Genomic DNA, 13,811 nt, shown 5'->3' on the forward strand with positions numbered 1-13,811 from the left:
GTAGTAAGAGTATTTTCAATGCTTTAGCTTAATGTCAGACAGTGATGTCCAACGGGAAAATTAAGCCTTTTATCACTATCTTCAAAGCCAGACTCCATTGAGAAAAACAGTGATTTAATATTTTTGAGTTTATTCATTAATATAACTTATAACACTCAAATACACAAGTAAGTATACTTTGAATAAACAAAAACAAAACGTTATTGCCTTTATATCATTGAAAATAAAAACAAAAAAACAAAGCAAAAGAAAACAAAATACAACAAAACAAAGGAGCTGATGATCTATACTTCCCTGTCTGTAATTTTGTTTGTGTTATGGTGTGAAAAGTCACACCACAAAATAACAAACTGATCAGGACAGAGGTAAACCAGCAGCTCCTCTGTTCAGTCAGATAAATGGAGTGGCTTTGACACAGGTAGGGAACTGAAACCATTAATGGCCTTTCTGTCAAAATGAGAGGTCTGAAGGTAAAGCAGTGAAAATACTCTCATGATAGCACACGCTTAAACTGATACTGATTTTTCAAAGTGGGATTTTTTGTACGCAGCTAACATATGCTTTTTTTCTGACCCCCATCCACATATACTGACTATGAATGAGTGGCCCATATAAGTCCATTTAAAAAAATCCCATAATTTTTCTGCAGATATTTAACAAATAATGAACAAATAAATACAATTGATGAAGTATTGAGTAAATTGGTGAAGTGTTTTTTTCCACTGTAAATTCACATTTCAAAGTATTTTTTTAAAAAATATTATCTTCTATTTTTCTCAACACAAAAAGACTGAAATCTCTTGGATAATTTAATGATATGTACAGATTAACGTTAGAAAAAAAATTACGTGGTATATGAAGGTTTCGCTTGAATACAAAATCAAATCCTAAATTTACTGAGGGCCGCAAACGTGGCCGTTACCATGGTGACGCAGCCTGACAGCAGGAGCTCACACCGCCCACCCCTCCCAGTATGACGCAAATGGTCTGGTCCATGCGTGCACCTGTACGTATCATGGTAGGACTGCTGTCAAGCTCACCACGGCTGACGCGATTTAATATTTTCAACTTTTTCTTTGAATTCATGTTAATTTACGTAAAAAGAACACGATAGAAAGAGAGAAAATGCGCACGGAAGCACGAAATGACGCGTTTCCGTCGGAGAAAAGGTGAGCTTGTTCATGTAACGTTGACGTAAACTGTTTAGCCTCCTGCGTCACGCCGACGCTAGCTTCGGCTAACAGCTAGTCGGTTTAGTTTCCCGCAGTGTGGGTTTACAGACGTGGACTTTTAATGCGCAAATGGTCTGTAAAGTCACTAAGGGCTACGAGGACACAATGCCGTTTGATAAATTCATGTGAAATTATTATCTGTCACTTTTAGGCTAAGTGAGCAATGTTGTGCAACACCTGACCCTCAAAAACATCCGCAGACGGAGGCACCTGCCCACCGTGTGATGATGTCACTGAAGACCTCTGACAAGGTGAGTTACAGTCCAGATACAGTGTGCGCTGGAAAACTGGTTCCCAATCTGTGGTTCCCGACACCTACTAGGGGTCGTCTCTGGATCATGGGGGTCGCGAGGCCTTCTTAACCCTTTGAAACTGGGGCAAAGTAGCTTTCAAAACAAAGGGGAAAAAGGCAATGAGCAACTTCAGGAAGATATGATGAGTAAATTGGCCAGAAATGAGTTACAAGTACATGAAAATTACCTGAAAATTAGCTTAATTTAACTACAACAAAAAACAAACATATGAAAGTAATAAAAAAATGAAACAGGGAACCAAAAGAGATTAAAAACTATAATTCTCCTGTAAAATATTTCAACATATGCATTTATGATAATTAGAAATATGTGGTTCTTTAAACATTTCCCCAAGCTTTAAAAAAATAAATCTAAATCTACTGAAAGTTGCTCTTTGCCCTTTTTTTTGGTGTTTCTGAACGAAATCAAACCAACTGGTTTAGAATTTAAAGGTTTAATTACATGTGAAAGGCGTCTAAAGAAAGAAAACTTTAACCCTTAATCACTGTTTGTCATATTTTACGCGCTTCTCATTCTTCATTTTTGTGATAACTTTAGCTGTTTTCATGCATATGGCATACATTTTGGCAAGATGGTGTATTTTTGTTTAATCTTGGCTTTTCCATCTCAGCTCCTACAGTAAGTCTAAAATACACTGTGTAAACAAAACTGTTTACTATATACTATAAACTATTTCCTGCCTTATTCAGCTGTCTTTAGATGGCACTGCAGTCTGCATTTGGCAAAGGGCCCAGAAATTAGTCTTCTACCTAGAAACAGTATTTGTAATGTTGGATTAAAAAAATATCATACCGTATCATTGTCAAACTGACCTCGGTTTTAGATAATTTGAAGTTTGAAGAACAGAGGTTCTTTATTATATAACAATAATGGCATATTGTTGTACAATATTATATAGTTTTACAAACTTTACCAACTTTTTTCGGACTGTCCATGAAGGAGGTTGTTAGATGTGCATGTCAACAGCTCAAGAGGAACACAAATGTCTCTGGTTTCTGATTGGAGCCCTGTCTCATTCAGATATGTTTAGGTGTTGGTTATGCTTGATGTGCTTGGTGCACTGTATAATTGTATGGCAACAATTTCACTTAAAAAATACTTGGCCGGCTCATTCATATCAATGAGCACACTGCTTTGATATAGCAGGGGTGCTGACACAGGGCTTTGTCAAACAAGTTGATGTCTGCTATCAGGGTTCCCATGGTCATGGAAGAACTAAATCTAAATCTAAATCTAAATCTCAATTTCCAGGCCTGAAAAAGTCATGGTATAGTGAAAATCACTGACAGTTTTTGCAAGACTCATTAAATTTTGTTGTATTTAATAGAATTAATTGTTGTGTAGATTACCTTCCACGTAATGCAGCAAATTTATTTTCTTTAGATGTTTACATGATATATGCATCTCGAATATGCATCGACATGTTATGCTTATTTACATTTTATAATTATGATAATTAACATTTGGAGCACAGTGTACTTCATTACTGCCCCTGTACTTAAACGTTGTGAATGGTCATGGAAATTTTATTACAGGTCCTGGAAAGTTTGGAAACCTCTATGATGAGCAATCAAGTGCGTGCAAGAGCACACGCATACGGCATAATTCTGCTGTTTACTTTGCAATCATGGCAACACTGGATCAAAACAATTGTTGCTATGATAACATTGACTTTGTAAATTATGTGTCGTAGTATTATATTCCTGAATCATATTTCACTTTCCCACTGGCACCTGTGGTCTCATGCCCACAGCAGTTCAGCCCCCTGTGCTGGTGAATGCAGGGCTATTTTTGATGTGAATGCTCACGTAGGGTGTAAAAGATTTCCCTTTGAATTCTTGTCAGTCATTCTGTATTGTGCTTCAGCTTCGTCTCACATGAACACAATGGTGAGGTCAAATTAGGTAGCTGTGGCTGATAGGTGCTCTATTGTTTGGTGCTGATAAAGGACATTCATACCAGGGCTTTTTTCTTTTATCTTTGGCTTTATACAGTTGTGTTTGTAGATATGACCATCTATAGATGTGGCCAGTATGTTAGACATGGATGTCAGTTGCTACTGTGTGTGTGTTTTTAACATAGTTTATTTATGACCTTAATAAAAAAAAAAATGGTTTCACGATTAACTATATTGATTTAACCCCCTAGTCTTTGTAAATCACACCCTCTGCCTCCATTGTCTTAGAAAATATATGAGAGCCTTCGTACACATCACCCCCCCCCTCTTTCCACCTACCTCCTGTGTCTCCTCCCGAGTCAACAAACATTGTTTGTACAGCCGTTGTGTGTGTGTGTTTGTGTGTGTACATGAGTGTTCAGAGTAAACAATGGTGGTTTGAAGCTGTGCTGAGTTCCCTTGTTTCCCATTTAATTTTCAGGTCGCACCTCTGTGGTCCAAACCTATTGCCTTAGACCTTACCTTGTTGAGTGAATGTCAACACAGTTTCATCACATTTGTGGTGGTAAATCAAATGTGTATCAACTGTAAGTAATGATGCCCAGTTGGGGCCTAACCATTATGGGACGCATTTATTGTGGGTAGCAGAAAAGCTTCTGGGGATTTTTTAGGGAAAGACAGCAAAATGAAACCCTGAAAAATATGTTAGTAGACTACTAAATGGTGCTGCCGAATACAGTTTGCCTGGATTACATTCACTGGAAAAAGTGTCTCGTATATAGTTTGAAGGTAGTGAAGGAGATGGTGCGTGTACCACGTAAATGGCTTTGATACCACAGACCGCAGTTAGTGCAGTTAAGTTTAGGCAAAAATTGTGCTCCACATCATGTCTCATATTACTGTTGACTTTTCGGTTTTTAACTTAGATGAATGATCTTTGAAGCACTTTGAGTAACCTCTAACTATGAACATTTTAATCATACTGTCGTCCAGGGGTCATTAACCTTTACTATCAAAAGAGCCATTTTTGGCATTAAAAAATCTGCCTAGACTCACATTTTGTGCCTTATAATGAAGGTAACAGTCTGTTAAGTCAAAGTTACCCCATCAACACTATTAATATCTCTAAATGAGTAATGCAAAGTGGCTCCTTTGTGCAGCGGGCTATTTATGATCATTTGGTACTTTAACTTCGCAACTTCGAAGGAGAAAGCGAACAAATGTGTCCACTCACTACTAAACTCTCTATTTTGCTCCAAGACTTTTCTTAATTCAAGATGAGCGGCTGCGATTAAGCTTTGCCAAAATTTAGGAAAGGGTGCTAGACCAAAGACATATGATGCATATTTTGGTCGACAGAAAATAAAAAAAAAATGGTGTACAGGCTACACATTTTTACAGTTGGAAGACATAATCACTGTAAGCCTACAACAATGATAAATCAAAATTAAAATGCTAAAAAAATGTTATTCAGCTCCATATGATGTTTTATCAAAGCCACAGGGAGCCACCAGACAGGGGCTTAAAGAGCTTCATGTGACTTGCTCTCGTCACTCACCACGGAAATTAAATGTTAGTCATACTTAATTCAACAAGGAAATTGTGTAATTAGATTATAAATGTGATTTTTAGGACGCATGGTTGCAGGATGAGGGGTCAAGTCTGGAGTTACTGACCCAAATAAGTAATTACCTTTGTCACCTTTGCAGTGTTTGTTTGAAAAGCAGAGAAATTACTGATATAGATAAAGAGAGCATCAAATGCAACGTAGTGTCAGGTAGTACTTGATTATTTCCAACTTTTTAGAAATTGTCTGACTTTTTGTACAAATCACAAGCAGCAGTATACAAGAAATAATGTCTTGTGTATCACAGAAACACATTTTTTGCAGTTATTTCATGTTGAACACGTGCTTTGTTTCCGCGTGTGTGGCCGAGATAATTCATTGTGAGACCTGTGGTTTAAAATCTTGCTCTCACAGTTTAAAAGTTCAAGGCAGGACTTGTTTGCTCAGTAAAGCTATAACATCCTCCACAGGTGATGGCCCCTGTTGAGCCCGTTTACCTGCTTTGCCTGTTGATCTTGCTAAAAGCCTCTCACACCCCCTTAATACACACACGCACTGGAACACACACACCAAACATGACTGTGTGTATTTAGTTTAAACACACACATTAATAACAACTGTAATGCCATTCTTTGTCAAGTGCTTTTACAGGTTCAACATTGACCTTAGCCTTAGTGTTTAATCTTCCTGCACAAACGACCGTCACTTGATATGCAAACAAATCTTTTGTCACTGTCAGACAACTCCCATGTTCTCCTGAGAAGGAGAACACAAGGACAAAGCTGAGACTGCTCTGTGTCTGCAGATAATTAAAATATCAGACTCTAAAGCCATTATATGTTTTTGTCAGTGCTCCTGGGGCGGATCTGAATTTTTATGATTCGGCTTCTTTGTAAAATAATTCACATCAAACATTATTATCATTTTAACATGCTCTACTTCTGTAAATCGGGATTGTGTTTTTCTTGTAGTTTTGAGATTGAAGTAAGCCTGGAGGTGATTTTGGAAGCTTTGCTGCAAGAAAACTGTCTCCCACTTTCCATTTGAGGAGTCTCAACAGTGACCATGTACATGAGAGATGTGAACAAATAAGAAAGACAGGAGAGGTTGTGAGGCAAAGACAAGCATAGTTGCCCTAATCTCTTTGTGGTGTTTTTCAGAGGAATGAGCAAGATTTTTTTTTTTACAGATACGTAGTAGGGATGGACATGAGTACTCGAGTACTCGTTTGGACGCCAGTATTCAGTTTTTTTTACTATTAAAAGTGTAAAATCTTTTAATGTAGAGCTGTGTGCAACGTACTGCTTTTTTCGTCGCCCCGCTGTCGTTCACTCTCTCACTGTCTCTGTTTATAAATATTACTGCTACGGGACTGTGACCTCTACACCGGGGAGCAGTTGAGATCTGTCCGGTGACATGCACACACAATGACAGACTGTTAGTATCACACAGCTAACAGTTATTAAGGGATTTTACAACAGACTGGAGCTATTTTCGGTGTTAGCTGCTGCTGTGTTAGTTCGTGAGGCGGATGTAGGAACTGACTTGGAGAAGAGTGGTGATGGAGAGGAGATGGTCCTTCAGTACTGCCTTTAACCTGCCTCAGTAAAGACATGGCTGATTTTTTTTGTCTTGTTTACTATCAGTTTATGGTTTAATTGACCAAGTGAAGCCTGGCTGATCAATACATTAATTTCACATTGCACTTGTTTAGTGATGTTGGCTAATTGACATTCCTGTTCTTACATTAGTTTGTTTTTTTTTGTTGTTTTTTTCCAGTACTTGACAGCTCTATAGTAATTTAATGATAGTACTTGTATATGGAAGTTACTTAACCCTTTGAAACCCTAACAAATTTTGTTTCAAACTCATGGGAGATTAACAAGTAGCTTAACAAGAAGTGGCCCAAAATGAGCAAGAAATGAATTATCAGTAAAAATTAAAAATACCTGAAAATAAGCAAAAAAGAAAGAAAAAAGTTTTTTTAAAAAAAGAAAAGAATATATTAATGTATATGTATATATACATATATTCTGTAACATAATTTAGTTATATAATTAAGAAGAATTATAAATATAGTGTTCTGGTCATTTTTCCTTGTTCTTTTGGGATAAAATCTAATATTCCCCACCAGCTAATTTTACGATCATCAGGTTTTTACGTGTTCATTGGTTCATCAATTGATTCTTTGAAACATGAGCTCAAGTCTTTGCATGCATTGCATCCTCACCCTCCTCTGTGTTATCAGCTGCAGCCATAAGATGTCACTGTGGTCCGTTCATTCTTGCGTTTCCCTTCCCATCTTTTCCCCTCCAAACTGTTGACTCCCTCTCCAATAGGAAACAGATGGGAGACCTTTGCTGCGGGCTACTGCCAAATGGAGCAAATTCTCATTACAACGTCTGCAAGCTCTGTTTATTCTCTCCAAGCTTCACCTCCACCCCTTGCACCACTTTGCCATCTGATGTGTTCAACACTTGTTTCCAATGCAGACGCATCATTTTAATATGCCTTGTTTTGCTGATTAGAAGATATTTATCTTCTTTAGCACCAAATTGGAGGCAGACGACTTACTATCTTCCTGTAGGGCTGCTTACAGTGATCTAACCACACAAAAAATGTTGTTGCTGTCCTGTGAAAAACACGAATCTCTAAAACATCAGCCAGGAAAACAACTGTCTTCAGTTTTGTGACAATGCATTTTTCAGATGATCCATTGGGTCGTTAACTGTTTGTTTAGCTCAAACTGTGGTTCCCAACCTGAGGTCAGGACCGCTACAAGGGGAAGAAAAATGAATCTAGTGGTTTGCAAGATCATTGCCCGTGTAGAATGGAGTAATCATTAAATTCTGTACAAGAATTGTGCTTTTTTAGACTTTTTAACTAATCTGAGACAGAACTGCTCACATGAACATGCAACAGGGGCTCACAAAGGCCTCATGATAAGGCATCAAACCAAATAAGCTTGCTAATTATTTGGTTCATGTGAAAAAATTTAAATTGGCAAATGTTGAGCTCCATGGTTTTCACTACATAGTGATGCTACATAGTCTAATGACACATGCCACGTCTCTTTTACCGTCTGGAAAACGTGAATTCGGGCTGTGGGTGCAGCTCTTGTGCCAACTCTCAAGGGAGTGGAGGCAGGTTGCACTTGACATTTTGAAGCGACCATAACCAGTACCGTATCACTGTTTACTTACCGGGAATCCTGAGTTTGGAGCTGGTCTGCCAGCCCCCCTGGAATTGCGCCAGGCTTTGAGCCAAATTTTTTAGTGGCCAAAAAGTGTATTTATGACCGTTAAGTTATGCCATGTGGCCCAAAAATACTTTTTTCCCATAGAATTGCATAGTGAAAGACACATCTGTAAATCAGTGGATACATTTTTTGAAGTGTCACAACCCCTGTGAAATGACTAGTTTTACGATCAAAATTTCATCCATTCAGACTGATGATATTTGGAAAGTTTAGAAGAGCTACATGATTGAATTGTTTTAACCCCATTCAAGTTGGAGCAAAGCTAAACTGAAAGTAGCCGCTTGGCTGGAGGAAGTCTCTGGTGTGTTTGGTCTATGGACCACACAGTGCAGAATCACTGCTAATCATCTGGGTAATTTTATACACGGCAGTTAAACTTTTTTGGCTTCATGTAGCACTGAGAACTTTTCATAGGACCCTGCCTCCAAAGCTGTATCCTGTTCTCTTTATACATCCACGTGATCTTCTTACAGGGGGTGTTTTTTAATATGTATTAGGCCTAAAGTGTTGTAATGCTCTGGGTAATCCTTCACCTGAATAATCAATTTCCCCTCCATATATATCAGTGATATACAACATAGCACTGATATATATGGAAAAAGGGAAAGATATCTGCCAGCTGTGATCGATTATTTCTCATCACATAACATGCGTTGCTGGATCGAACTTTGTTTATTGTTGGGCCCTGAAAGATAAACGTCTGGAAATGCTTGCGCAGCTTGATGACATTACTCTCATTTTTGAGGGCACCTGCGTGAGGACTACTTTGACAAAAATGGATTTGAGGGTGCAAAAGATGTGGCATGTGTACAAGTCTGGGTTCTCACTGGACGCGTAAATGCTCCTATATGTTAATTGTCACGCAACTGTTCACACCAGGAGCACATTTCTCAGTGCCGGTCAGCAACAATTCTCCTTCTCTGCACCTTTCTAATCACACGGAGAGTTCTGTCCATTTCTCTATTTCCCTGCATGCTTCTGTGTCGCTGGCTGTTTGTGTTTCCTTGTGTCTGTTTCTCTCCCTCTCCCAAGCATTGTAAAATCGCTGGAAGCATATTTTATAATTTATCATGATCAGATTATTCATATCATATCTAATATAGGGTTTATATCTTTCATAATAGAGTGTTTTCCTGCCAGATTCACTCATGGCTCATGGAAAAAATCGACCAGATGCTGCAGATGATGAGCCTGCCACAGAGCTCAGGGCCGCAGCACGTCCAGTTTGAATGGTCTGATTGCTCAACATAGGCACTGAAAGGAAGTGGCTGGCACTTTGTAGAAAATCGCTGCGCTTTGCAGCCGTGAGACTGGGTTTAAAGCAAATAAGGATAATAGAATATATGTGGTAAATCATTTGCCGAACAGATTATTTGTTCGGGTGAATGCTGTATTTAGACATATTTCTGTAATGGCTGGTTGCTGGTCATTCATTATGTGTATACTTTGACATTTTTAGTCTGGATTTTACATCTCGGGTCAGACACAGTCAGAGATAGTAAGACAGACGATCTTTGCACTGTAACACTCTCCACTCACCTTTGTCCTCATTTATGCCGTCTACACCCACAAACTTCTTCTTCTCTCTCTATTACTCTCTATCACAGACAAATCCCCAGCTCTGTTCGAGTCCCCCGTCTGGGAAGCTAGCACTTCGAATGGAATATAAATGACATCATTATGTAATATTCAATCTGTTGCTGCAGCAATATCCTATTCCACAGATAGCCCCCTTCACCACCCACCCCATATGCTCCGGACTCGCTGGTCTCCTGTTCTTTTTCATGGAGAATATTAAAGAGTTATTAAATTAATCTGTGCTCGCTGGCGCATGTTATTGCAGTGCAGAGATTTGTGGGGCGAATGAAGCCGTTAGGCCGCACCTTAAGCTGATTTATTAAGGGTGCCAGGGAATCACCAAATAGACCTGATAACCTGTTTTATTTTGCATAAGTGAACACTTTCCCTCAAATCCGCTTATGTCGTCTGCCCCCCTCCCTCCCTTTTTCATACAAGTTTAGCTTTTTCTTGTATTTTTCTGTGGCCTGAGGCTGTGAAGTGTTATCGTCAGTCTCTTTGTTAATACTGTTATCAGAGCTAATAAATTATAAAGGAGGGAATGGCACAAGGCATGCGTGTGGAAAGTATTTCATGATGTAATATTGCTCATTTGATAGACTTATATTTTTTCTTGACTGTGCTTTGGCTTCCCTTCTATTGAAAATTGTTCTCTTGTTTGCTGGCTGAGTGATTGTCTTTATTTATTGTGTTCTTTATTAAAATGAGTCTGTACAGGCAGTGAATACAAATGAGGTATCTTCTCTGTCACAGTACATTCCCTCGTCAATGTTTCACTCTGCACATCAGCAGTACCTCTGGATGTTTTCAGTAGCAAGATAGGAAGTGAACACTAACTTTGGTTATACAATATTACAATGCTTTAAGTTTTCATATTGGTCAACATCGATAATTATTGACCAAAAAAGTCAAATCGTTATTACTTACGGTTGATCTTTGCTCCTGACTAAAGTTTAAAGAAACAATGTGCTTCACTGTGGTTGAAACTGGTGTTTATTGTCAGAACAAGATGAGCATTTGCCTTACAGCAAAAACAATTCACAAATCTGATGTGGATTCAAAACAGTTACAATAAAAATTTCAATAAATAAAACAGTAAATAGACATTCATTTTGTTTCTCAATCAAAACAATAACGAAAGGGTGACTTTGATGACATCGTGAGGTAGAAATGGGAGTCTGTCTGACGTGACCGAGGCATAAATCATGTTTACAGATGAGGAAATATATTAAAGCTTTATTTCGATGCCTGTAGTCACCTTATGTTATATCATGTGAAATAGCCGTCAGCGTTAACTTACTGTGAGCGTTAGATGAGTAAACCATACGGCTGCTTTTGCTAACATTACGTGGTGAATTCAGTTACAGTGCGATTTTACCCATGGTCAAAAAAATCATACTAAAAACAACTTAAAGCACATGTTAAATGTTGTTGTAACATTATGACATTACCGTGCACTTCAGGGGCTGGCGAAAGGTGGCCAATCTCGCCGCCTTTTTCTTTCTCTGATACTCTTTTTCTTTTCTTCTTCTTCCTCTGGTTAATGGCGGTTGACAACTGGAGTTAAAGGTGCATTACTGCCCCCCTCTACAGGTGTGGGAAGGATTTATCAAACTTATCTTATCACTATCAAGGAAAATTATATTGAAATAATTGTTATTATCGTTTTATGGTCCAGCCCCAACACCAACAAAGTATGTAAAAATAGCACAAAAGACAGAATGTGGTGTAGTCACTTATAATGAACCTTACACAATACAATAATTTGAAATTCACGCAGGTGGTTTTGCATTACCAGTCTTTTTTCCTTTTCTCAGTTGCGGCTCATTGAATGAAGGAGTACAAACAGTTAGCGTGTAAAATAGTCAAAGTGTAAGAGACAGCTGCGGGATGGAGCTGCCCAACAAGTGCATGTGTTATGTGCACCGCCAGGCATCTGTGTGTTGTCTCGGCTCGACAGAACCTGCAGATTTAACACCCGCTGATTCCACCCCAGATTCCTAACCTCATTTATCAGAGTGTATGCCAGCAGTGTAAACATTTAATCCAGCGTGAGATTTTTGGGCTCCTTTGGGTCAACAGTTTAGCTGTTGCTTTTTTTTTCCAAGCCTCGAGACAAAGTCTGCTTTCAATTATTTCTGCAAAATTGCTTTACAGGGTCCATGCATGATTAAATATTCATTATGTTAAACTAAGCACTTTCTTTGTATATAAATCCATATTAGATTTGGCTGGCAGGCTGCCTGAAGCCACATGAGAAGGATTTCTGGTGCAAAAAAGCCTTGGACCTCCTTAGCAGCTCCTTTCTCCTGGGTTTGTTTGTTTTTGTTCTGATGTAAATGACGATTTGTTGATATTTTCCTACCTTTTTTGTCCTCCTGGCCAGGCTCACACAGGCCTTTTCAGTTGGGGGGTAAATGTCGGAATTTAAAGTGGGCATGGGAAAAATAAACAAGCGTGTCAGTTGGTCTGGCGGCAGGGGAGTAAGCACTGATCAGCCCCAAAAAACCTGGACTGTGTCTGAAGAAAAGCCATTTGTGTATGTATCTGTGTCTCAAGTGTAAGTCTGTGTGTGTGCTCAGAGCGCAAGGTGTGTGTTTGCGTGTGTACGTGTTTGGAAAACGGAGGGCAGGGGGTTGAGAGAAGCCATTCCATTTCAAATATGACCAGTTTCCCTGAAAATATTTACCTAATATTTTTCTCTTTCCAAGCAAAATTGACCTCTTTGATTGCAAAGATTGCTCCAAAGACCTCATGGAAAATAAATTCAGGAGTATTTGAAATTCCTGAGTGGATTTGCCAGGGCTGCCTAGCGTGAGCCCATGTTTATTTGTTTTTCGACTGCAGGAGGGATCAGGGTTGTGTTGACTCAGAAGGTATTTGGTTTGTCTTCTGTTACAGACATCATGAAGGGGCTCTTACTGCAGATGGTCAGAAATAAGATAAACCTGAAGCAGCTGTGTACTCTTGTTTCCTCCGAAAGAAAAAAAAATTCACTTGTCTGTCTGCCAAGTAATATGTTTCAAAATTTGCTACTGTGGTATTGTGTCTTATATGGCTTTTTATCATTATTTTCACTAAACCAGTGTCCAATAAGTGCAACCACTTTAGTAGCCGACTTGCCTTTGGCAATGCAACCTGTCCTGCTTGGCCCTGAACTGTTGGAGTGCGGCTGAGGAATGCATATCATTCTTGAATGAATTGGACAAGCACTGACCGCAGAAAAGAGAGCCTGGTGTTCTGTAGAATAACATCTGAAGAAAAGGAAAATTTAATAGCAAAACGCTTCAGTCCTAACCTCCATGCTCTATCCATATAAGAGGGAATCATGCCAGGCCGCAAGAGGCAGCGGTACAGAAAGGTGTAGGAATACCATGCAAATATTGTGGGTGGCCTAATAAAGACCCATAGAGTGTGTGTGTGTGTGTGTGTGGTGCTCGTAACTTAACACTCAGTCACACACTGAATAAAAAGAAAGGTATAGGAACTAGCATGACAGAATTAGTTCCCCTCCCTGTAAAATACACACAGATACACACACAGTTCATATTACTGAGGTAATGACCTCTCCCACACACACACGCACGCACACACACACAGACCATGACTCTTTGTAACGTGAGCACTATAAATACAACATGCACGTATAAGACATGAAGTCAGTCAGACTCATCACTTACACCACATGATTTCATCCTTGCATTATTGATGCCTGCTGGGCAGTGCTGTACATGTGTTGCACCCTTTTATTACAATGCAGCCATTCTACCCAAAGATAGACTTTTATATCATCACAGTACAGGTTTGCCTACTTTAGAGCTGCTTTTGTAATGGTGTTTATATTTTCTGAGGTTAAGGTGTACTTTATGTGTTTAGGATTTTGCTGATTTTAGGTGATACAGCACAATAGATATTATCAGGCAACGAAAGCTAGTATTGCCAGAGTCTGTGGAAATGCAGTGAA

General features: G+C 39.0%; 1 long non-coding RNA gene across 4 annotated transcripts in view; it reads left to right on the top strand.

The window, feature by feature from the left end:
• The first annotated feature begins 983 nt into the window (after positions 1–983).
• LOC148190362 (uncharacterized) overlaps positions 984–13,811 on the top strand; it is a 136,086-nt gene continuing 123,258 nt past the window's right edge. For all 4 annotated transcript variants that reach the window (XR_015776124.1, XR_015776115.1, XR_015776120.1 and 1 more), the window contains exons 1-2: positions 984–1,169; positions 1,384–1,483. This is a non-coding gene — a long non-coding RNA (uncharacterized LOC148190362). The remainder of the gene's footprint in view (positions 1,170–1,383; positions 1,484–13,811) is intronic.

This window comes from Plectropomus leopardus, chromosome 1 (genome assembly GCF_026936395.1).
Source record: "Plectropomus leopardus strain MGB_pleo_1.0 chromosome 1, ASM2693639v1, whole genome shotgun sequence".
NCBI classification, from domain to species: domain Eukaryota; kingdom Metazoa; phylum Chordata; class Actinopteri; order Perciformes; family Serranidae; genus Plectropomus; species Plectropomus leopardus.